Genomic DNA, 25689 nt, shown 5'->3' on the forward strand with positions numbered 1-25689 from the left:
TGTATTTTTAAAGAAACACTGAAATGTACACACATTACTTAACTTGTTCATTCATTTATTTATTATACATTTATTTAATGTCTAGTAAGTGCTGGCCCATGATTAGATCATGGAGATTCAGAGATATCAGGATTCTCTGGAAGATAAGCTTGAGAAAAGATAATGCAGCTTAATTTGAGAAGACAGTGGTGCTGATTCATGGGTTCATTCAAACATTTATTAGATATTCACTGAAAATCTACTATGTGTCAGGTCTTGAGAGCTTGTTCGGAGGATTCAGCAGGAGAAGAAAGCTAGCGATACACCCTTGACTGGAGTGCCCTTGCCCATCTGGGATCATCCTATTTGACAGAGGGGATGGAAGAAGTAATGAGAGAGGAAGGGGACATCCCCATGGTCATTCAGATCAGCCTAGTCAACCTGGTGAGCACTAGAATAAGACAATAAGACAATAAGATGCTGCTCTGAAGCAATCCACAGTCTGGTAGGGAAGAGAGACACAGGCAAAGAATTAAGATCTAGTGAGATTATGCTATGTGAAAGGTATGGATTTTGGTGACATTAAGGGAGGAATGGTTAACTTGGTCTACTGGGGTTTGTCATGGAGAGCTTCACAGGAAAGGTGATACTTGAGTCTAGAAGATAACCAGATTGATGGGGGAGGGGTTCAGTCTACTTTGAGGAAACAGCATAGGTAAATGTCCTGAGATGGGAACCAGTATGATGGTCATAGAATGACAAGAAGTTCAGTGTGCCTGGACTTCAGGGGCTGGTTGGAGGGCTGGAGCTCCAGAGACAAATGGACAACTGTCAACTAGGCAGGCAAATAACGTGCAAAGAAATGTACATTCCAGCTAGGACCTTCCTTTCTCAAACTAGGAGGCCTGAGGGTTCCTGAAGCCACAGGATTAAACATGTACCTTTCTGTAGGATCAACCTGGCTTGAAGATTTGGGGACATGTTATTTTAATTTCAAAACAAAAACAGATACATTATAGAGTAGAATGCAAAATTGCCAAAATGGGGTTAAAAATTGAGACTTAAAAAGAAACTTCACATTGTGGGTGGGGACTTCTGCATCCTGCTCTTCTGACCCGTCCCAAGCCTCCTGGGAGCTGGTTCACTCTTCTTGCATTAGGAGTTCTTAAGCAGAGGAGTTTGAGAAGTGCTGTTAAAGGAATAAGGCTCTGCTTTGCCCTTTAGAAAAGTCATTCTGGCAGCAGGTAAAGGGTGATTTGAGAAGGGGAGAGACCAGTCACAGGATCATGAATTGGGGCCTTTGCAGAACTGTCTTGGCAAGAGATGGTGGTGGCCTACTGGCGGTGAGGGTGAGGGTAAGAGGACGGGACAGATTTGGGAGGAATTAGGAGAAAATGAAGAAATGATTGTGGGTGCGACTCCTGGCTTCTTGGGTCGCTGCTGGATAACTGTGCCCCAAACTGGGAAATGGAATAGGTCTGTGTGGGAGCAGACGGGGGAAATGACAGTTGAGTTTGGGACATGCCGACTCGAGGTGTCTAAGGGGTACCGGGTGAGCGTGTCTAACAGGCAACGTGTACAGAGATAGACACGGAGCTTAGGAAAGGCCTCCAGCCTGGAGGAGTGGGCTCGAGGGTCACCTGTGCTCAGTGGTATCAACCCCACAGGGGTGGCTAGGATTGCTCACGAGGGCTTGCGGGTGTGAGGAAGGAAAGATGCTGGACCACCAAGGAGAGATTCTGGACCAGCCTGGCTAGGAAAGCAGCTGTTACGTCTTTGGCGACAGTCAGTTAGAAAGCTGTGATAGGAGCCCTCTAGAGAAAAGACGATCATCTCAGATGGATAAGCAGCAAGGAGGCAGAGAGGCAGGCATGGAGGCTGGAAATGTTGTTTCAAACCCATCTGAAAAATGCCTAAAAGTGGTATTAAGGGAAGATGATCACATGTTTGAGGGGCGCTTCTTTCAAGAAAACCTCTCCACGATTCACCTCAGCCAGAGAGAGCTGCCCCAAATTCTCCCGTGTGAGATTCTTTCCTTATGTCTAAAACACAGGATCCCAGGCACCTTTTTCTTGAATGGCAACACGTCTGACTGAGGCAACACAGCTGACCATTAACATCGTTAACAATGCCATTAACAAGATGAGTTAAACAGGCCACCAGGTCTGTCTGCAGGTCCTGGATCCTGTTTACCAGGAAGGGACGGTGTCAGGCAGGACGATCAAGGGATAAAACAAAGAAACAAGACATCTACTACTTTGTAGTTGTGTCGAGAACTGGCCATGAGCAGAAACTCCTACGTGATTACAGGGGTGTCGCTGTGGACCACGGCTCGAGGAGGAGAGCAGTAAAACAGGGATGGCTCCTGTCTCCTGGGAGTTAGGGAAAAGGGCAGGAAAAGATGGGAGGGAAAGAGATAGAGGGAAGGGAAGAGAAAGAAGAATGAGGAGGGTATAAAAAGTTGCAGAAGGAAAAATGTGTGAGAGGGAGGCAAGAGGGGGCAGTAAGGGCCACTGGAGGTGTCTGTGGCCTCAGACATGGCTGAACTGGATTAAAGCAGAAAGGAAAAGCCATAATTCTACTCACTTCCACTTCTTCCCCCAACCTCTGTCAGAATCCAAGTAATCACCCACAGTCAAGACCTCTAGCCTACATAAAGCCTTTGTGTGAATGGAAAAAGGTGACTCTCTGGGTAGGTAGAGCATCTTTTTTTTTTTAATTGAAGTATATTTGATTTATGATGTTGTGTTAATTTCAGGTGTACAGCAAACTGATTCAGATATATGTATGCATACACATTCTTTTTTAGATTCTTTTCCCTTATAGGTTATTACAAAATATTGAGTATAGGTCCCTGTGCTCTACAGTAGGTCCTTGTTGGTTATCTATTTTATATACAGTAGTGTGTATATTTAATCCCAAGCTCCTAATTTATCCCCCCACCCCTTCCCCTTCTGTTTGCTTTCTATGTTTGTTCTATTTCTATTTTGTAAATAAGTTCATTTGTATCATTTTCTAAGATTCCACGTATAAGTGATATCACATGATATTTGTCTTTGTCTGACTTACTTCGCTTAGTATGGTAATCTCTACGTCCATCTATGTTACTGCAAATGGCATTATTTCATTCTTTATTATGGCTAATATTCCATTGTGTATATGTACCACATTATCTTTATCTATTATCTGTAGATGGGTATTTAGGTTGCTTCCATGTCTTGGCTATTGTAAATAGTGTTGCTATGAACATTGGGGTGCATGTGTCTTTTCAAATTAGACTTTTCTACAGCAATATGCCCAGGCAGAGCATCTTGAGTGAATGGCTTCATAATTAAATGACATAGGAAAGTGGATGTCAGGCCGACCTTACCCTCTGGCTGGGCAGCTTTGTGCAGTGCACACACTGTGCAATCTTACATGGCAGCTCTGCCCATAATCTCATCATCCTACTATGACCATTGTTGCCTTTTGGAGAGATAATGTCTTAAATTGGCGAGAATCTCAGTTGACATCTAAGATGCCAAATATTGATGTCTTCATTATCCTTATACTGCTAAGAAACTTCTGGAGAAAATATTGCCCCAAATTCTTGCCATCTATGGAGAAACTAGGATTGTCCATAACCTGGTCCAACAGGAAGGTAAAACCAGCGAATCCACATGTAAATGACCATGAAGCTGACATGAAGATGTTGATTAGGACCGCAAACCTCAAGAGGTCCAGAGAGGTCTGCTTATTTAATAAAAAGTTAATCAACATCAAACTACCTGACATTAGTACAGCACTTTTACTTTCCCAGAAAGTTCTGGGATGGTGCCTCAATGAGTCTCACTCAGCCCCTCAGGGACCAAAAGTTAAGGCAGGTGGCACTGTCTCCATTTGACAGTTAGATAAACTGAGGCCCAAAAAGCTTTGGTTGTACAGGGACTGGGAATGCATGGAACTCTGGGTTTCCTCATCTCCAGTTCTGTGCTGCTTCTTTCAAATTCCATTGTTTTCTCAAGGGATGAAATTTTTGCTTTACCAACAAAGGACCCATTTCTCCCTGGATACCAGATAGGAGAACTTGGAGGTTTTCCCAGGGTGAGAAGCCATCCTAGTAAAAGAAATTGAAGGCTGAACTGTGACTTGTCCACTGATGTTCTGTCTCGAAGAGTGAACTTCAGCTTCACCTTTGTAGTTTCTCTCGATTCAATCAACACCTCCTTCAGGCACTTCCTTTTTGAACTTAATTAGGAGAAATACAAAGAAATTTCTCTGTTCTGAAAGCCAAGTAGGATTTCCATATTCTGCTATTCAAAACTGCATAGCATATGGAATTGTAAATATTAAACAATTTTCATGAAGAACTGAAGCTGGGTCTGAGTTTCCTTGGAGCAAAGAGAGAAGTTATTGCATCGACCTTCAAAATGGGAGACATAAACAGGAAATAACTGTTGGATGCTTTTAATGAATTCCTCTTTTGACCCCCAGAAAAGCACATGTTTGGAAAAGTATTTTCCTATTGAACCTGACTCCCAGGGCTCACTTGTCTGAAGGACTTGAAAGCTGAGGTTTTGGGGAGAGAGTGAGGGACATGGGGGTTGGGTAGGACACTCTGAAGAAGCGGCCAAAAGCTTGGCACATGATTGAAAGTTTGTAAGAATGTTTTCAAAGAAGACATTCTGTTTTGTTTGTTTGTTTGTTTGTTTTTTTGCGGTACGCGGGCCTCTCACTGTTGTGGCCTCTCCCGTTGCGGAGCACAGGCTCCGGACACGCAGGCTCAGCGGCCATGGCTCACGGGCCCAGCCGCTCCGCGGCATGTGGGATCTTCCCGGACCGGGGCACGAAGCTGTGTCCCCTGCATCGGCAGGCGGACTCTCAACCACTGCGCCACCAGGGAAGCCCCATTCTGTTGTTTTAAAGCCATTTTTATTAATGGAATGCTTGCAAAATGTAGGATAGTAGTAAAGTGGGAAGCACAAAAAACGGCATCAGTTTTCTCCAAATGCTCTTGATCGGAAAGTGTGTTTGAATTATAGTCACTTATTCAGTTGTAAGTTGTCTGTGAACAGTAATTGATTCTCAGCTAAGTTGACAGTAAGGAGAATTTCAGGACGTGCAAATTTCCTTCTACATACCTTTTTTTCTCAATTGCCACTCATGTTGGAGATAATTAGAAAACGCCAGCATTAGCGTCAGGACTAGGAAATGGAGGGGACCTGGGAGGCAGAGCGTACGTAGCGGTTCGCCCACGACGGCTTCAGAGGGATTAAGGAAGAGGAAGAAAGGAAACCTGGGTTTGACCCAGAAATGCACCCCAGCTGTGACAAGATGGAGGAAGTGGGAAGGGCATGTGGATAATGGGTTTCTGGCAGATGCTTGGGTTGACATTATGGTGGGAGGAATTAAACGCTTAACCCTGGCTATTAGGGAGGGAATTTATGAACTATCTAAATTAAATTATGGCTATTCTAGTGACTGTGTGTCTCTGGTGCTGCTCTCTGATGTGGAAGACAGTCATAACATCAGGGATGTAGTCACCGTTGGCATGGGCAGAGTGGACTCCGGGGTGGCCCCATGGTTCCTAGAGCTGAAGACGCAAGTGCTCACCCCAGCGCTGCGAAGCTGAGCGTGGCCAGAGGGTGGCTCTCTCCCCACCTGCTAACATCTCCATCCCATCAGGCAGCTGCAGAGGCACTGCTGCCCCTAGTAGACAGGTGGTGGGTGCATGGCGCTTTTGAAAAAGTGGATGGGGCTGGGGAGCGGGTGTGCTTTCCAGGGATGCCTGGCAGGATGGGTCCTGCTCACGGGGCACATTTGGCTTCATATGGATGGGATCCTTCTGTTTATTTTGCCTCTGCTGTGCCCTTTTAGTGGCATCCAACTAGCTGCAGGGGGACAGCTCTAATGCATGGGCACTCGACAAATTATAACTTCATTATTTAAAACTATTTGATAAGCTAAAGTTAAAGCTCAAATCCATTCACATGAATACCCAGCAACATGATATTTGTCAATGGGAGAAAAGGAAAAGCCATTAGGTCCCTTATATATAGTTTAAACTATCATAAAATTTTGGATGGTTGTGAAATAATGGGTTTAAGGATTTTTTTGTTACCTGCATGCACAAAGTTTTTTTGCAGGCAGTGACTATCAAGAATTTGAAGAGGGTATCATTAAAAAGTCTTGACTTCCGGGTAAGATGGCGGAAGAGTAAGACGCGGAGATCACCTTCTTCCCCACGGATACACCAGAAATACAGCTACACATGGAACAACTCCTACAGAACACCTACTGAACGCTGACAGAAGACCCCAGACCTCCCAAAAGGCAAGAAACTCCCCACATACCTGGGTAGGGCAAAGCGGAGAGATTCCCGCACAGAGGATCGGTGCCGAGCGGCACTCACCAGCCCGAGAGGCTTGTCTGCTCGCCCGCTGGGGCAGGCGACGCTGGAAGCTGAGGCTCGGGCTTCGGTCGGAGCGCAGGGAGAGGACTGGGGCTGGCGGCGAGAACTCAGCCTGAAGGGGGCTAATGTGCCACAGCTAGCCGGGAGGGAGTCCGGGAAAACTCTGGAGCTGCCGAAGAGGCAAGAGACTTTTTCTTCCCTCTTGGTTTCCTGGTGCGCGAGGAGAGGGGATTAAGAGCGCTGCTTAAAGGGGTTCCACAGACGGGCGCGAGTCGCGACTGAAAGCGCGGAGCCCAGTGACGGGCGTGGGACGCTGGAGCTGCTGCTGCCGCCGCCAAGAAGCCTGTGTGCGAGCGCAGGTCACTGTCCACACCGCCCTTCCGGGAGCCTGTGCAGCCCGCCACTGCCGGGGTCCCGGGATCCAGGGGCGGCTTCCCTGGGAGAACGCATGGCGCGCCTCGGGCTGGTGCAACGTCACGCCGACCTCTGCCGCTGCAGGCTCGCCCCGCACTCCGTGCCCCTCCCTCCCGCCCGGCCTGAGTGAGCCAGAGTCCCCGAAGAGGCTGCTCCTTTAACCCTGTCCTGTCTGAGCGAAGAACAGACGCCCTCCGGCGACCTACACGCAGAGGCGGGGCCAAATCCAAAGCTGAGACCCAGGAGCTGTGAGAACAAAGAAGAGAAAGGGAAACCTCTCCCAGCAGCCTCAGAAGCAGCGGATTAAAGCTCCACAATCAACTTGATGTACCCTGCATCTGTGGAATACATGAATAGACAACAAATCATCCCAAATTGAGGAGCCAGGAGTCAGTGCTGTGCCTCTGAGGTGGGAGAGCCAACTTCAGGACACTGGTCCACAAGAGACCTCCCAGCTCCACATAATATCAAACGGCGAAAATCTTCCAGAGATCTCCATCTCAACACCAGCAACCAGCTTCACTCAACGACCAGCAAGCTACAGTGCTGGACACCCTATGCCAAACAACTAGCAAGACAGGAACACAATGCCACCCATTAGCAGAGAGGCTGCCTAAAATCATAAAAAGTCCACAGACACCCCAAAACACACCACCAGACGTGGACCTGCCCACCAGAAAGACAAGATCCAGCCTCATCCACCAGAACACAGGCACTAGTCCCCTCCACCAGGAAGCCTACACAACCCACTAAACCAACCTTAGCCACTGGGGACAGACACCAAAAACAACGGGAACTACGAACCTGCAGCCTGCAAAAAGGAGACCCCAAACACAGTAACATAAGCAAAATGAGAAGACAGAAAAACACACAGCAGGAGAAGGAGCAAGATAAAAACCCACCAGACCTAACAAATGAAGAGGTAATAGGCAGTCTACCTGAAAAAGAATTCAGAATAATGATGGTAAAGATGATCCAAGATTCTATTTCCATGATCCAAAATCTTGGAAATAGAATAGACAAAATGCAAGAAACAGTTAACAAGGACCTAGAAGAACTAAAGATGAATCAAGCATCGATTAAAAACACAATAAATGAAATGAAAAATTCTCTAGATGGGATCAATAGCAGAATAACTGAGGCAGAAGAACGGATAAGTGAGGTGGAAGATAAAATAGTGGAAATAACTGCTGCAGAGCAAAATAAAGAAAAAAGAATGAAAAGAACAGAGGACAGTCTCAGAGACCTCTGGGACAACATTAAACGCACCAACATTCGAATTATAGGGGTTCCAGAAGAAGAAGAGAAAAAGAAAGGGACTGAGAAAATATTTGAAGAGATTATAGCTGAAAACTTCCCTAATATGGGAAAGGAAATAGTTAATCAAGTCCAGGAGGCACAGAGAGTCCCATACAGAATAAATCCAAGGAGAAATACACCAAGACACATATTAATCAAACTGTCAAAAATTAAACACAAAGAAATCATATTAAAAGCAGCAAGGCAAAAACAACAAATAACACACAAGGGAATCCCCATCAGGATAACAGCTGATCTCTCAGCAGAAACTCTACAAGCCAGAAGGGAGTGGCAGGACATAATTAAAGTGATGAAGGAGAAAAACCTGCAACCAAGATTACTCTACCCAGCAAGGATCTCATTCTGATTTGATGGAGAAATTAAAACGTTTACAGACAAGCAAAAGCTGAGAGAGTTCAGCACCACCAAACCAGCTTTACAACAAATGCTAAAGGAACTTCTCTAGGCAAGAAACACAACAGAAGGAAAAGACCTACAATAACGAACCCAAAACAATTAAGAAAATGGGAATAGGAACATACATATCGATAATTACCTTAAATGTAAATGGACTAAATGCTCCCACCAAAAGACAGATTGGCTGAATGGGTACAAAAACAAGACCCATATATATGCTGTCTACAAGAGACCCACTTCAGACCTAGAGACACATACAGACTGAAAGTAAGGGGATGGAAAAAGATATTCCATGCAAATGGAAACCAAAAGGAAGCTGGAGTAGCAATTCTCATATCAGACAAAATAGACTACTAGAAGAGACAAAGAAGGACACTACATAATGATCAAGGGATCGATCCAAGAAGAAGATATAACAATTGTAAATATTTATGCACCCAACATAGGAGCACCTCAATACATAAGGCAACTACTAACAGCCATAAAAGGAGAAATCGACAGTAACACAATCATAGTAGGGGACTTTAACACCCCACTTTCACCAATGGACAGATCATCCAAAATGAAAATAAATAAGGAAACACAAGCTTTAAATGATACATTAAACAAGATGGACTTAATTGATATTTATAGGACATTCCATCCAAAAACAACAGAATACACATTCTTCTCAAGTGCCCATGGAACATTCTCCAGGATAGATCATATCTTGGGTCACAAATCAATCCTTGGTAAATTTAAGAAAATTGAAATTGTATCAAGTATCTTTTCTGACCACAATGCTATGAGACTAGATATCAATTACAGGAAAAGAGCTGTACAAAATACAAACACATGGAGGCTAAACAATACACTACTTAATAATGAAGTGATCACTGAAGAAATCAAAGAGGAAATAAAAAAATACCTAGAAACAAATGACAATGGAGACACGACGACCCAAAACCTATGGGATGCAGCAAAAGCAGTTCTAAGAGGGAAGTTTATAGCAATACAATCCCACCTTAAGAAACAGGAAACATCTCGAATAAACAACCTAACCTTGCACCTAAAGCAATTAGAGAAAGAAGAACAAAAACATCCCAAAGTTAGCAGAAGGAAAGAAATCAAAAATCAGATCAGAAATAAATGAAAAAGAAATGAAGGCAACGATAGCAAAGATCAATAAAACTAAAAGCTGGTTCTTTGAGAAGATAAAGAAAATTGATAAACCATTAGCCAGACTCATCAAGGAAAAAAGGGAGAAGACTCAAATCAATAGAATTAGAAATGAAAAAGGAGAAGTAACAACTGACACTGCAGAAATACAAAAGATCATGAGAGATTACTATAAGCAACTCTATGCCAATAAAGTGGACAACCTGGAAGAAATGGACAAATTCTTAGAAATGCACAACCTGCCAAGACTGAATCAGGAAGAAATAGAAAATATGAACAGACCAATCACAAGCACTGAAATTGAAACAGTGATTAAAAATCTTCCAACAAACAAAAGCCCAGGACCAGATGGCTTCACGGGCGAATTCTATCAAACATTTAGAGAAGAGCTAACACCTATCCTTCTCAAACTATTCCAAAATACAGCAGAGGGAGGAACACTCCCAAACTCATTCTACGAGGCCACCATCACCTTGATACCAAAACCAGACAAGGATGTCACAAAGAAAGAAAACTACAGGCCAATATCACTGATGAACATAGATGCAAAAATCCTCAACAAAATACTAGCAAACAGAATCCAACAGCACATTAAAAGGATCATACACCATGATCAAGTGGGGTTTATTCCAGGAATGCAAGGATTCTTCAATATACGCAAATCAATCAACGTGATACACCATATTAACAAATTGAAGGAGAAAAACCATATGATCATCTCAATAGATGCAGAGAAAGCTTTCGACAAAATTCAACACCCATTTATGATAAAAACCCTGCAGAAAGTAGGCATAGAGGGAACTTTCCTCAACATAATAAAGGCCATATATGACAAACCCACAGCCATCATCGTCCTCAATGGTGAAAAACTGAAACCATTTCCACTAAGATCAGGAACAAGACAAGGTTGCCCACTCTCACCACTCTTATTCAACCTAGTTTTGGAAGTTTTAGCCACAGCAATCAGAGAAGAAAAGGAAATAAAAGGAATCCAAATTGGAAAAGAAGAAGTAAAGCTGTCACTGTTTGCAGATGACATGATACTATACATAGAGAATCCTAAAGATGCTACCAGAAAACTACTAGAGCTAATCAATGAATTTGGTAAAGTAGCAGGATACAAAATTAATGCACAGAAATCTCTGGCATTCCTATATACTAATGATGAAAAATCTGAAAGTGAAATCAAGGAAACACTCCCATTTACCATTGCAACAAAAAGAAAAAAATATCTAGGAATAAACCTACCTAAGGAGACAAAAGACCTGTATGCAGAAAATTATAAGACACTGATGAAAGAAATTAAAGATGATACAAATAGATGGAGAGAGGTACCATGTTCTTGGATTGGAAGAATCAACATTGTGAAAATGACTCTACTACCCAAAGCAATCTACAGATTCAATGCAATCCCTATCAAACTACCACTGGCATTTTTCACAGAACTAGAACAAAAAATTTCACAATTTGTATGGAAACACAAAAGACCCCGAATAGCCAAAGCAATCTTGAGAACGAAAAATGGAGCTGGAGGAATCAGGCTCCCTGTCTTCAGACTATACTACAAAGCTACAGTAATCAAGACAGTATGGTACTGGCACAAAAACAGAAAGATAGATCAATGGAACAGGATAGAAAGCCCAGAGTTAAACCCATGGACATATGGTCACCTTATCTTTGATAAAGGAGGCAGGAATGTACAGTGGAGAAAGGACAGTCTCTTCAATAAGTGGTGCTGGGAAAACTGGATAGGGACATGTAAAAGCATGAGATTAGATCACTCCCTAACACCATACACAAAAATAAGCTCAAAATGGATTAAAGACCTAAATGTAAGGCCAGACACTATCAAACTCTTAGAGGAAAACATAGGCAGAACACTCTATGACATAAATCACAGCAAGATCCTTTTTGACCCACCTCCTAGAGAAATGGAAATAAAGACAAAAATAAACCCATGGGACCTAATGAAACTTAAAAGCTTTTGCACAGCAAAGGAAACCATAAACAAGACCAAAAGACAACCCTCAGAATGGGAGAAAATATTTGCAAATGAAGCAACTGACAAAGGACTAATCTCCAAAATTTATAAGCAGCTCATGCAGCTCAATAACAAAAAAGCAAACAACTCAATCCAAAAATGGGCAGAAGACCTAAATAGACATTTCTCCACAGAAGATATACAGACTGCCAACAAACACATGAAAGGATGCTCAACATCTTTACTCATTAGAGAAATGCAAATCAAAACTGCAATGAGATATCATCTCACACCAGTCAGAATGGCCATCATCAAAGAATCTAGAAACAATAAATGCTGGAGAGGGTGTGGAAAAAAGGGAACACTCTTGCACTGCTGGTGGGAATGTGAATTGGTACAGCCACTATGGAGAACAGTATGGAGGTTCCTTAAAAAACTACAAATAGAACTGCCATATGACCCAGCAATCCCACTACTGGGCATATACCCTGAGAAAACCATAATTCAAAAAGAGACATGTACCAAAATGTTCATAGCAGCCCTATTTACAATAGCCCGGAGATGGAAACAACCTAAGTGTCCATCATCGGATGAATGGATAAAGAAGATGTGGCACATATATACAATGGAATATTACTCAGCCATAAAAAGAAACGAAATTGAGCTATTTGTAATGAGGTGGATGGACCTAGAGTCTGTCATACAGAGTGAAGTAAGTCAGAAAGAGAAAGACAAATACTGTATGCTGACACATATATATGGAATTTAAGGAAAAAAAATGTCATGAAGAACCTAGGGGTAAGACAGGAATAAAGACACAGACCTACTAGAGAATGGACTGGAGGATATGGGGAGGGGGAAGTGTAAGCTGTGACAAAGTGAAAGAGCGGCATGGAGATATATACCCTACCAAACATAAGGTAGATTGCTAGTGGGAAGCAGCCGCATAGCACAGGGAGATCAGCTCGGTGCTTTGTGACTGCCTGCAGGGGTGGGATAGGGAGGGTGGGAGGGAGACGCAAAAGGGAGGGGATATGGGAACATATGTATATGTATAACTGATTAAATTTGTTATAAAGCAAAAAAAAAAGTCTTGACGATGAATTTCATGTAGCCATTTCAAAGGTAAAACTTGACAAAAAGTTATAAAGACAGCCTCACCTTTCTCATTGAAATTTCTGAAAGTGTTTTATTTGAAAGTTTTATACAAATTTGATACTTTGTATTTTTCTCATAACTATAATTCTTTTTTTTTAACCAAGCTCCCTATGGACATTCCCCAAATACCCTCCAGTTCACCCCATATTTTCCTAATTTTTGTGTGTGATCACATGAAAGGTTGTGAAACAGTGGAAGAGATGACCAGATTAGAAAAAAGAAAAAGACTGTGTTTGGCTGCCATCATTACAAAGCAAAGCACACACCAAAGCATCTACTGAACATTCAGGAAAGGGAGATCCTGAAAAATGTTTAGCAAACTAAGGATGGAAAATAGAATTAGTTTTATAGTCACTGTTATTCCTAATTTAAGATGTGTGAAATGCCATTAACTTTATCCTCATTTGGTTTGCTGTCTTTATTGTTTTACATTAGTGAACATAAAAATATTTATAAGCACTTTCATGGGTTCATTCTGCTGAGTCCATTTTCTCTCCTGTGGTTGGGAGAAGAACCACTAAATATTTTTTTCACATCTGTGGGCTCATTTACTCAGGTGTCTTATTTGGATTTGACCAGTTTTTCTGCTAATGTTCTTTTTCTATTCTGGGATCCAATCCAAGAATCCCACTTTGCATTTAGGTGTTATATCTCCTGAGTCTCCTCCATCTGTGACAGCTTCTTGTCTTTCCTTTTCTTACATGACTTTGACATTTTAAAAGAGAACTGGCCAGCTATTCTGTAGATTGGCCCTCAGTTTGGGTTTGTCTGATGCTTCCTCTTGATCAGACTGAGGCTGTGCATTTTTGGTCCTTCTCAGTATGTCATTCTGGGAGCTTATGATGTTGATAATGTCTTATTACTGGGGATGTGAACCATGATGTCTTGGTTAAGGCAGTGTCTGCCAGCTTTCTCCACTTCTCCAAAGTTATCATTTTTTAAAAATATTTAATTAATTTATTTATTTGGCTGCGTCAGGTCTTTAGTTGTGGCACGTGAGATCTTCGTTTTGGTGCACGGGCTCTTCATTGTGGCACGCAGGCTTCTCTCTAGTTGTGGCACGTGGGCTCTAGAGCGCGCGGGCTTAGTTGCCCCCCAGCATGTGGGATCTTAGTTCCCCGACCAGGGCTCGAACCCACATCCCCTGATTGGAAGGTGGATTCTTAACCACTGGACCACCAGGGAAGTCCCCACAGTTATCATTTATTACTTACTGCTACTTTTCTGCAAGTCTAAAATTATTTCAAAATAAAAAGTTAACAAAAATCCTCCTTATAATCTGATTTCTGCATCCCTTACCCTATTGTACTGAGCCTCTTAATGGTCATCCATTAAGATGGATTGTTCATGTTTATTAGAGCAGAAGATGAATCTTATGAAAATCAGCTTGTTGTTCCTTGGCCTTAGTTTTGCAGAGACTCAGAGCCAGACCTGGGGCCCAGTTCAGTGCCTTTCCAGACTCTGAAAGTCTAGCTGGAGTGGATCTCCAGATTTCAATTACTTGTGAATTCTCAGTGACCAGGTCCCACACACTCCTGACTCCATGGCAGAACTCCCTGAAACTGACCAGTCACCTCTCAGTGGAGCATGAGCTCTTCCAGCCAGACCAGACCGCTCCAAAGCCCACCACTGTGTCCCTGCCCCAGTGCCTGCTCCACGCCAGGGGCCATCTAGTCCATGCTCCTGCCCATTCAGGCCTGTCCCATCTAGAGGCCACTTGACGTGCTGAGGCAGAAAATGCTGGCTGGTGTGGCTGGAATGAGTGAAGGAGGGCAAGGGCTACATCACACAGGATTTGCTTTTGTCCCAGATACACAGAGAAGATAAATGCTAACTGTCTTGCTGTCATAGACTGACAGTCTGCTCAGAGCCAGATAGAGACCATACACAATTCAGAGACTCACTGATAAGCAGGATTTAACTATCACTTATGTGGCTATAAATAATTGGGAATGATTACGGGTTAAGAAAATCCTAGGTGTAATTTCATCTCTGAGAATGACTCTTTCTGTGGCGCTGGGGCCTTGGTGGTCTGACTCAGTTTCTGTATTTGAATAAATGGAGGATGTATTAGTGACTGTAAATTCCTCTGGAGAAAAAAAGGCAGAATGCCATTTTCCTTTAGGTAACAGAAGTCATACCTTTAACACTGTGCTTCTAATTAAAAAATATATATATGGAATTCCCTGGTGGTCCAATGGTTAGGACTCCACACTCTCACTGCTAAGGGCTGGGGTTCAATCCCTGGTCGGGGAACTAAGATCCCACAAGCCACACAGTGTGGGCAAACAAAACAAGATATATATATATATATATATTTATAAATTTATATATATTAAAATTTCATCTAAGATTTAAAAGTTACAGATGCTTATGCCCAAACCCAAACCCATTGAATTAGAATCCCTGATGCTTGAGCCCAAGTAGATGCACACTTTAAAACTCCACAGCTGTTTCTAATGTGCATCCTTGATGGAGAAATGCTGCTCCAGATGATGATAAAAGTCCTCAAATAAGAATAAGAACTCAAATAAGAATGGGGACTAGTGTCATCTATTTTTTGCTTTTGAAATTACTTTCCCTAAGGATGTTAGTCTTAATTTCAAAGCACTGCTTGAAAAGCCTATACTTTGCATTTCTTCTCCCTTAACTCTCCTGAATAAACATCTTGAGCTAGGCATCAGCAGGAGAAAGCAGCAGTGATTCTTGCCTTTAGTCTCTGGAGTTTTGGCTTCACTCTAATGAGAGGAATTTCTTAGTAGATTCATTTGTCATGTCACTTCACATTTTTTTTGATGTGAAGAAAGCTGGTTATGGGGTTCTTATTCATGCATAGTCTTTCTCTTAGGACACAGGTAATAAAAAAAATCATCACCATAAATAACAACTCCATGAAGTCATAGCACAAATGAAAATGTTAAGTCTTTAACTTTGTTCTTGACCAAACAAGCTCAAGTGTTTATTGTCTGGCCATTCTCTACTCAGAAGGTGAAGAGAAAATGTTCCACTTCGTCACATTCTGTAGTTGTTCCATTAATCAAAATATCAAAGAAGGTCTAGATGATGATTTTAACTCAAAGAGACAGACGCTGATGTGGCTCAGAAGGAATTTAATTTCTGATCCAGGAGTTAAACACACTGAAGTCATCCACTTGGACTCTATTCTCCCAATGTGTGACTTATTTAAGTACATTATTGAGTCTCCTATATATTTTCCAGAAGCAGTGGACACTGATATCCACTAGAGCAGAAATGCAGGGCAGTGTGTCTAAGACATTTGGGATAAACTTTTCCCCTTACAGATAGCTAGAGCCATGGGACCACTTCTGGCCAATGGGCTGTTAGTGAAAGTGTGACCTGTCACTTCTGGGCTGGGGTGAATTCTCTTCGTCTCCCACAGGGACTGTTCCAGGGTGATGTTCCAGATGACAAAGCCTCTATGAGCCTGGGTCCCTGAGTGACTATAATCAGTAGGGCTCCTGACCTGCAATGGACATGTAGCATGAGGGAAAAATCAACGTTTGCTCTGCTGAGCTTGTGCAATATTGTCTACCCAGAACGATCAATGAACACCCCAAGACGTGGGTTTCCTTCTTTTTTTTTTTTTTGCGGTATGCAGGCCTCTCACTGTTGTGGCCTCTCCCGCCGTGGAGCACAGGCTCCGGACGCACAGGCTCAGCGGCCATGGCTCACGGGCCCAGCTGCTCCGCGGCATGTGGGATCTTCCCGGACCGGCGCACGAACCCGTGTCCCCTGCATCGGCAGGCGGATTCACAACCACTGCGCCACCAGGGAAGCCCGTGGGCTTCCTTCTTATGTTTTCTTCAGAGTGATTGAAATCAAACCTCTGGGAGGACATGCAAATTAAAGTAAGCACACATTTTATTTTACAGACTTTTTGGCCAGATGACTCTGATACTTAGAGAATAGCTCCTTATTCAAGAACACTGGGCTTTCTCTGGTGGCGCAGTGGTTAAGAATCTGCCCACCAATGCAGGGGACACGGGTTCGAGCCCTGGTCCTGGAAGATCCCACAGGCCACAGAGCAACTAAGCCTGTGTGCCACAACTACTGAGCCCAAATGCTACAACTACTGAAGCCTGGGTGCCTAGAGCCTGTGCTCCGCAGAAAGAGAAGCCACCGCTGTGAGAAGCCCGCGCACCGCAACGAAGAGAGTAGACCCCACTTGCCGCAACTAGAGAAAGCCTGCGCGCAGCAACAAAGACCCAACGCAGCCAAAAAAAATAAATAAAATAAATAAATTTATATAAAAAAGCAACTTAAAAGCTTTAAAAAAAGAATATTAAAACCACTAAAAAAATATATGTATATCCTTTCTTGATCATTCCTGATATTTCTTGTTAAGAGCCCTCTGTTATATCCTAAGACGTTGCTGGAGTGTTTTGTTGGCGACAGCCTTCAGGAAAAATTGATCTGCTCGGAGCTTGGTGCCAGTGAGGCTGCTATTTTTTCCCTTTGGCACTTCTAACCGTACTTTACTACCTCAGGAAATCCAGAAGGACTAAACATCTCACACCCACCTTCTTAGATCCTTCAACTTAAATTTTTAGGCTCTCAGGACCACAAATTCAGATTCCTGTCAGGCTGGAAGAGGAGGTCTCTCCAGCTTTGTTCTCTTGAAAAATTCCTTCAGAGCTTCTCATATACTAGCTCAGGACTGTTAGCTACAGAAATTAATATACAGACGGTGAGGATAACAGTCATGATGATTGCTATGACCAGGTCCATATTCCTTGAAAGCACTAATTTCTCTCATTCACTTAAAAGAAAACACACATTTAGTAGAAAATGCACTTCACATCTTGAATTTTGATCTTTTCCTGGACTGGTGATGTGAGGTACCATCCTCTCTCGAGATGCTGGGCAAAGGCAGTGTGCCTCAGCTCCCAGCCAGCCACGCGATCACCAGGGTAAACAACTGAAACACAACCATCCTGTGCCCATACAGCCATCCTGTTTTTCACTTTCAGTACAGTTTTCAATAGATTACACGATATATTCAATGCCGTGTCATAAAATAGGCTTTGCGTTAGATGATTTGCCCAACTGTAGGCTAACGTAAGTGTTCTGAGCACATTTAAGGTAGGCTAGGCTAAGCTATGATGTTTGCTAGGTTAGGTGTATTAAATGCATTTTTGACTTACGATATTTTCTTTTTTAACTTTTTTGGCTGTGCGGCCTGTGGGATCTTAGTTCCCTAACCAGGGATTGAACCCCGGCCCTAAGGGATCGAACCTGGGCCCTACAGGATGGAACTCACGTGGAGTTCTAACCACTGGACTGCCAGGGAATTCCCTCAACTTAGGATATTTTCAACTTATGATGGGTTTATCCGGACATAACCCCATAAGTTGAGGGAGATCTGTATACAATTTCAATAGTCATTGCCTTCAATTTTCTTATAGTCTACCTGAGGAAAACAAGAGGAGAATAACAACAAAACAAGTGAATAAGTGTAGAGAAGTAAATGAGTGGGCAAAAAAGAAAGCTGTGGGAATTCCTACTAGAAAAAAGTTGCTACAGGCTGGGGGAAAGTAAGAGTTAATCTATGGATTTACAGATAACTGTTGACAGATAAGGGTGGGCATATCGGCATGTATGTGGCGTAGTGTGTACAAAGGCAGGGGATGGTCATGAGGCAGGAATAAAGTGAGAACTGGGGAGAGAGGCTTGCAAAGATAGGTTGGGAGCAGACTGTCGAAAGCATTGGACTTTGGACTCAGGATATAGAACTTTAGTTTCTAGAAAATGGAGAGTCATGATTAAAATTTTTTTTTCTTTTAATATGGAGAGTGTCATAAACCTGGTAGCCAGCCAGTCTGCCAGCCAACTGCTGGGTTCTTTGGAGAGGGAGGGACCTGGAAGTGAGGCTGCTTTCACTGTAGGCCAGTAGCATGTGTGGAGAGTGGAGGCAGCTAAAGAGGCTGTGATGAGAAAAGGGGGTGCAAATCTGGAGCTGCTAAATCAGTGACAATGATAATGGTCAACATCTATTAGCTCATACAGTGTGCCAGGCACTGTTATAAGCGTTATATAAATGATGCTTAAATCATTTAATTCTCACAACAATCTTTGAGGTAGGTATTGTTATTATTTGTGTTTCAAAGATTGAAAAACAGGGCTTCCCTGGTGGCGCAGTGGTTGAGAGTCCGCCTGCCGGTGCAGGGGACACGGGTTCGTGCCCCGATCCCGGAGGATCCCACATGCCGCGGAGCGGCTGGGCCCGCGAGCCATGGCCGCGGAGCCTGTGTGTCCAGAGCCTGTGCTCCGCAATGGGAGGGGCCACAGCAGTGAGAGGCCCGCGTACAGCAAAAAAAAAAAAGATTGAAAAACAGAAATGAGGGTAAGTACCTCGCCCCAGGTCTTACAGCTAGTAAGATTTGGGGTGCTCTCTAGTGACTGCCATGGGATGGAAATGGAGGTCAGCAGAATCCAGACTGTCTGATGAGCCTCTCTACTGGCTGCGGAGGGGATGCTGAGCTTCTTCGGGGTGAAATATCCCCTTGGGAGGCTGGAACGTGGACTTCCTTCATCCTCAACTGTCAACGCTGCCCTGTGGGACCCAGGGGCTAACAGGACAGGGCCAGCAAGGTAAATCATAACCAGGACCCCTTCTCTGAGGCTGAGCTCTTTAACTAGGACATCCCGAACGCTCAGTTAACTGTGCTTATAGAAAAGGAAGAGCATGGGCTTGGGTGCAGAGATGCGTCTGAGCCAGGGACGGCCATTTCCTAGCTGTGTACCCTTGTGCGAGTGACTTAACCTTGCTGAGGCTTCATTGCCATACTTGCAAAGTGGAGATGATAACAATTTCTTCTTCATAGTGTTGTTTTGAGTATTAAAGGGAACGAGGAGGTAAATTGCTCAGCACCTGGCGTGTAATAAAAGCTTATTAAGTGTCAGTTTTTTTTTTTATTGCCTGGCACCATCAGCTATTTTATTATTGCCCAACTACATTTTGTTAAACATGTATTAGGTAAAGCGGTACAATAAAAGGAAACTGAACATTGGAAAAATGTTAGTATAGCTACAAAAGAAAATGCTAGAGCCGGTCAAGATACACTTGATTCCCATCTTCTCTTTGTCAAAGGACCTTTTGGCACAGGTTCTATAGATAATGAAAAGCTCATTCTTCTTTCCTCTTCTGGTTTGCAACCCTTCCTTTAAGGAGTCTGACAAAGGGGGAAAGTGCAAGTTGCCTTATCTAAAGCAGTGCAATAATTGGTTGTTTGAATGGCATTTTGTATTTGATTTTCCCAAGGGGATAGTCGCTGGAGCCACACAGACTGTCTGGGCCCCAAGGGCAGTCCCTGGCCTTCTTTGTAGGAATGTTTTTAACGTGTACTCCTAAGATGCACACATCCACACAGTGTACACATGCAAAATGTAGCTGCAGAAGAGGTCTCTGTGCAACTAGAAAAACTGATTAAAAAACAAACAAACAAAAAACCTCTGTGCATTAGTGTAAGCTGCCAATCACACCCTCAGCCAAAGGAGATTGCACATTATCGATATCTGAAAACTTGCTTCAGTAGCGTCTTTCCCAGCTGGCTGGTTTTGTTTTGTGTTGTTTTGTTTTCAGTTGCAGAGATGCTTTCTTTCTTTCTAAAGATGGCCACTTCCTTTCCTTCGGTGTTTGTGCGTCTTTATGCATCAATACAAGAGAGAATATATTTTAAGTGTTTTGTTCATATGTCTGAAAACCAGTCAGTGGTTGCCTGCTTTTTATTTACTTGCTCCCTGCAGTTCCAAGACGATTGTGTGGACTTGGAGCACCACCCAGTGGCAATGTGTAGCCAAAACCTTAAAAAAAAAAAAAAGAATTTGGAGCTGGAAGAAAATATCAGAAGCCATTGATTAGTTTTCTTTGAAATGAACTAGAGGAATGGGTGTTTCAAAAGCAGGAATATGACCAGGTCATTGCAATCACTATGACTGTTATCCTGACCTTTTCTTTCTTCTTGCTTTTGTTCCTTTGGTTATTTCATGCCATTTTATTTTATTTTATTTTATTTTGTGGTACGTGGGCCTCTCACTGCCACGGCCTCTCCCCCTGCGGAGCACAGGCTCCGGACGCACAGGCCCAGCGGCCATGGCTCACGGGCCCAGCTGCTCCGCGGCATGTGGGATCCTCCCAGACCGGGGCACGAACCCATGTCCCCTGCATCGGCAGGTGGACTCCCAACAACTGCGCCACCAGGGAAGCCCCATGCCATTTTAATATATCACTGCTGCCATGTGTTTAAAAAAATTTTTTGTGTGTGTGATGGTTTGTAGTACCCCTTCCTGACACAGAGCAGGACCCTATGGGGCCTTCCCAGGACAGATCCCACCCCCCATCATGTCCCCTGCCTGCCTTTTGCCTGTAGAAAAACTGTAGTCAAGGAATAAACTTAATCAGAGAAATGAGAAAAGGCAGAAGCAAAGGAAAGCAGTCAAACAGGACAAAGTAATAATACTGTAGTCATTAAGCAAAGTCAAGGACATTTAGTTCCTCCTCAAGGGCTATAGAGAACATTCTGAGCCATGTCCTTTGAGCTGTTTTGTAGATACTGAAACCCACACCAGGTGGAAGAAGTTAACTACATGATGGCCTGACCGTAGCCATGACATAAGCTGTGACAATTTCGAGAACTGGCCTCAAAGAAATGGGAACAAACTGATCCTGGAACTGAAGACTAATTGTAGTCAAAATAATCAAGATGATGCTGACCACACCACCACATGACCAATTTCAAGAGACTGTCAGAGCTGACTGTGCTGTTCTGCATGTAGCCCCCTCCTTTTACCTATGCACCCCTGAAACTCCCGTTTAAAAGCTCCTGTCCACTGATCAACAGGAGAGAGTTTGCTTTTGGACATGAGTCCACCTTCTCCTCCGGTTGCCAATCTTCTGAATAAAGCAAACTTTCCTTTCTGCCAACACTTGCCTCTCCAGTGTTGGCCTCTGAGTGGCAAGCAGCCGGACCTGAGTTCAGGAACATTCCCTGAGGCTGTTATGGAAATAGAGATTTTAGTAGCTTAAAAATTGCATTGAGATCAATTAAATCCACATCTGCACATTCCCACCACCACTTCCTGAGGGTCTTTGAGATGGTAATGAGACTCTAAGGAGGAGAGAACTAGCTGCCTTTCCTGCCTATTGCAGCTGGGGCCTGCCATGTCATTCTTCTCTGCTGCTTTTTGTCAAGTCACCTGAATTCCCATTGGTGATAGGGCTCTCACGCACTGTTAGCTCATAACAAACTCAAAGCCACCTGGGTCATTTAGACATGGCTCACTGTTCATGGAGTATCAACTCCAAATGTCAGGAAGATCAAGCCTGGACCTTTCTTTAAGTCACATCAAATTTCCTCTTGTTGGTTTTGGTCCCAGTGTTGTTGGGGTCCACTGAAGTGTTTTAGCCATCTGGTCTCGTTTTGTGCCATGTAGTCATTTCATCTATGTCTCAAGCTATTGATAAACATGGTGAATAGGACAGGGCCAACAAAGGCCATGGCAGCAATCCAGGATCCTTCATCAACATTTTGGGGGTTGGTTTCAGGAATTTAGCTGGCTATCATGAAATTAAGAAAATAATCATAACTACACCATTTTGGACCATCTTTTATATCTAGGCCTTGAGCTAGGCCATTGACATGTGTTGTTTTGAAGTTTCATGACATTTCTGCAAAGTAGGCATTATTATCCTCATTTTTTAAGATATCAAACAGAAGAATGAAGGGATTAAGCAATATGCCTGAGGTCATACCCAACTTGGAAGCGACTGACTTGGATTTGAACATACACCTGAATGACTTCAAGTTCTACACTCTTTTCACTATACAGCTGGCCTCAATGTCTCATCTTCTGAAGGCATGGATCTCTAAAAGGTGACCCATGATCAAAAGAAGCAGAGAAATAGAATTGCAAGTCCATGAAATTTAGTTCAAAACAATTGGTAGTGGTGGCACAGTTAATTCATTATTAAGAGAAGTTGGGACTGCATATTCGTAATTGTTCCTGGGAATATGACAAAGTCACACTGTAATGAGAATGTGAGTCTAGCTCTTGTCAATAGGATACATGGAGTAAGTACCAACTACTCATTAGTGAGTTAAATAATTTCAAATTCACAAAACAAGTATGCCTCTCATACAGGATGAAGACTAGCAATGACAGAGCATCCTTGACCCCTCCTGACACTAATGGGGATGCTTTTAATGCTCTGCTTTTGTTTATTTTAATTTTTAAATTTTTATTTATTTTTTTATTCTTTGGCCAAAACTGCACGGCATGTGGGATTGAACCCACACCCCCTGCATTGGAAGGGCGGAGTCTTAACCACTGGACTGCCAGGGAAGTCCCTCTACTCTTACTTGTGATGCTTCGTGCAGGTTTCTGTTTGATAGCTTTCACTGAGATGAAGAAGTTTCTTTCTACATCTAGCTTGCTGAAAAGATTTTTTAAAAAAACAAATATTTTTTACATATCCAATGAAAGAGTCACATTAAACATTAAATTGTAAAATATATCATACATTTGGGAAAAGTCTATAAGACATATATGTGCTGTTCAAAGAACAATATTAAAATAAATACCCTTGCATGAACCCATTTGTCAGGTAAAGAAATACAGTGTTGTCAGTCCCTTAGAAGCCCACTGAGATTCCTCTTCCTTCTCCCCAGAGGTAAATATTATCCTTACACTTGTGTTAATGGTTGCTTTTCTTTACGGCTTTACCATCCATGTACATATCATTAAGAATATTTCATTTAATTTTACTTGAACCTGATAAATGGAAATACTGTATTCCATTTTTCCTCTGACTTCCTTTTTTTGGTCCAACGTTGTTTGTGAGATGCATCCTTGTGGATGTCCTGTAGCTGTAGTCCGCTCATGGCTGAATAGCTTTCACTGTATGCCTGTGACACTGTGTATTCATCCACCCTCCTGTGGATGGACATCTGAGTTGTTTCCTTTTGGGGGTTACTATAAATACTGTGCTACAAATATTCTTGTACTTATCTCTTAGAACACATACGCCGTCTCTTCTCCACGGAGGCCATGGAAGTGCTCTGTTCAGAAGTCCTTCAAGAGAATTTGCCTGGACGAGTGTGGCTGATTGACAGTCCCTACGATTACACCTTTGGGTCAACCACACCAGGCCATGCCAGTGGCCCCAGTCAATGACTGAGTGCAGTGTAGGAACATTAACTGTCCCACAAAGAAATGCTCTGAGGAAGAATTTCAGCTCAGGGCCTTACCATCAGCCTGGCTGAGATTTCTCAGAATTGCATTGCAGTCCAAGGCTCTTCCTATCCAATCTTCCCCACATCCACCACCCTGCACGCAATTAGAACCTCGGCGAGTAAGTTAAGAGATGTCACGGGAAAGGCAGAGGGAAACATCTGGAACTGCTCCCCTGCCTCACTCCAGCCACTAGTCAAGATAGTAAAACAAAAATCATATTGAATCCCAGGAGCTGGAACCATCGGTATAGAAAGGATCCAGGGATGGTGGTCCCTATGTCCATTTGATTTGCGGGTGTTTTTACATGTGTGCAAGCCAAAAACAGACAACAGCTGCGTTAGGGATGGCCTTGAAAAATCTTCCCAATGGGCACTTCTTTCCTTTTGCATCTTAGATCTTTCATCTGAGGTACTTTTCCTTCTCAGTAAAGTACAAACTCTAGAATTTTCTTTAATGAGCATCTGTTGGTGGCAGTTTCTCAGTTTTTGTTTGTCTGAAATGTCTTATTTTGCCCTAATTCTTAGAAGTTTTTCCTTTCTTCTCCCTCTCCCCTCCCTCCTTCCCTCCCTTCCTTCCCACCTTCCTTTTATTCTTGGATTGGATATTCTAGGTTACTTCTCAGTTTTGATCTACATATTTCAAGAAATTATTTCACTGATTCTTGGCTTCCACAGTTGTGTCGAGAAGTCAGTTTTTAAAATTCTGGCTCCTTAGGCTGCTTTTAAGATCTGTAATTTCAGTGTGGTATATCCGTGAGTAGTTTTTATCTATTTTTTAAATTCTTGGGATTTGCTGGTTTCTTAAATTTGTGGATTGCTGTATTCCATCAGTTCTGAAATCTTCTTGGCAATTAATCTCTTCAAATATTACTTGTGCTCCATAGGTCTTTCCTTTTGACAACTTGGGGGAATAAATCAGCATAGACAACCAGTGTTCAGATTTGAGAGAAATGACTTCTCTAAGAAATATTTTTATTTCGATAGAAATATGAATAAATTGTTAAATATATCTCTCAGTTTTTAATTACAAGGCGTGGACAACCATGTAACCATTACTTGCAGTGGGGAGTGGGAGCTGGCTTTTAAAAACTTAGGAGAGCTGAAGTCTGTTAAATATTCAGAAATTCTGCAAGCCGATTGTTAAACTATTAGTAGCTTGAAATCAGCCATTTACACTAGGATTCAGCAAATGCTAAAAATGAAAGTTTATTGCTTTGGGTTGGTTTGGGTTTTAAAATTTTTTTTTTTAATTTATCCCAGAAAAACAAATATTTTTTATTTCCAGCTTATTTATTTATTTAAAAAATTAATTAGTTAATTAATTTTTGGCTGAGTTGGGTATTTGTTGCTGTGCACGGGCTTTCTCTAGTTGTGGTGAGAGGGTTCTACTCTTCATTGTGGTGTGCGAGCTTCTCACTGCGGTGGCTTCTCTTGTTGTGGAGCACAGGCTCTAGGTGTGTGGGCTTCAGGAGTTGAGGCATGCAGGCTCAGTAGTTGTGGCTCGCGGGCTCTAGAGCACAGGCTCAGTAGTCATGGTGCACAGGCTTAGTTGCTCTGCAGCATGTGGTATCTTCCCAGACCAGGGCTCGAACCCGCATCCCCTGCATTGGCAGGTGGATTCTTAACCACTGCGCCACCAG

The sequence above is a fragment of the Mesoplodon densirostris genome, chromosome 12 (genome assembly GCF_025265405.1).
Source record: "Mesoplodon densirostris isolate mMesDen1 chromosome 12, mMesDen1 primary haplotype, whole genome shotgun sequence".
NCBI classification, from domain to species: Eukaryota; Metazoa; Chordata; class Mammalia; order Artiodactyla; family Ziphiidae; genus Mesoplodon; species Mesoplodon densirostris.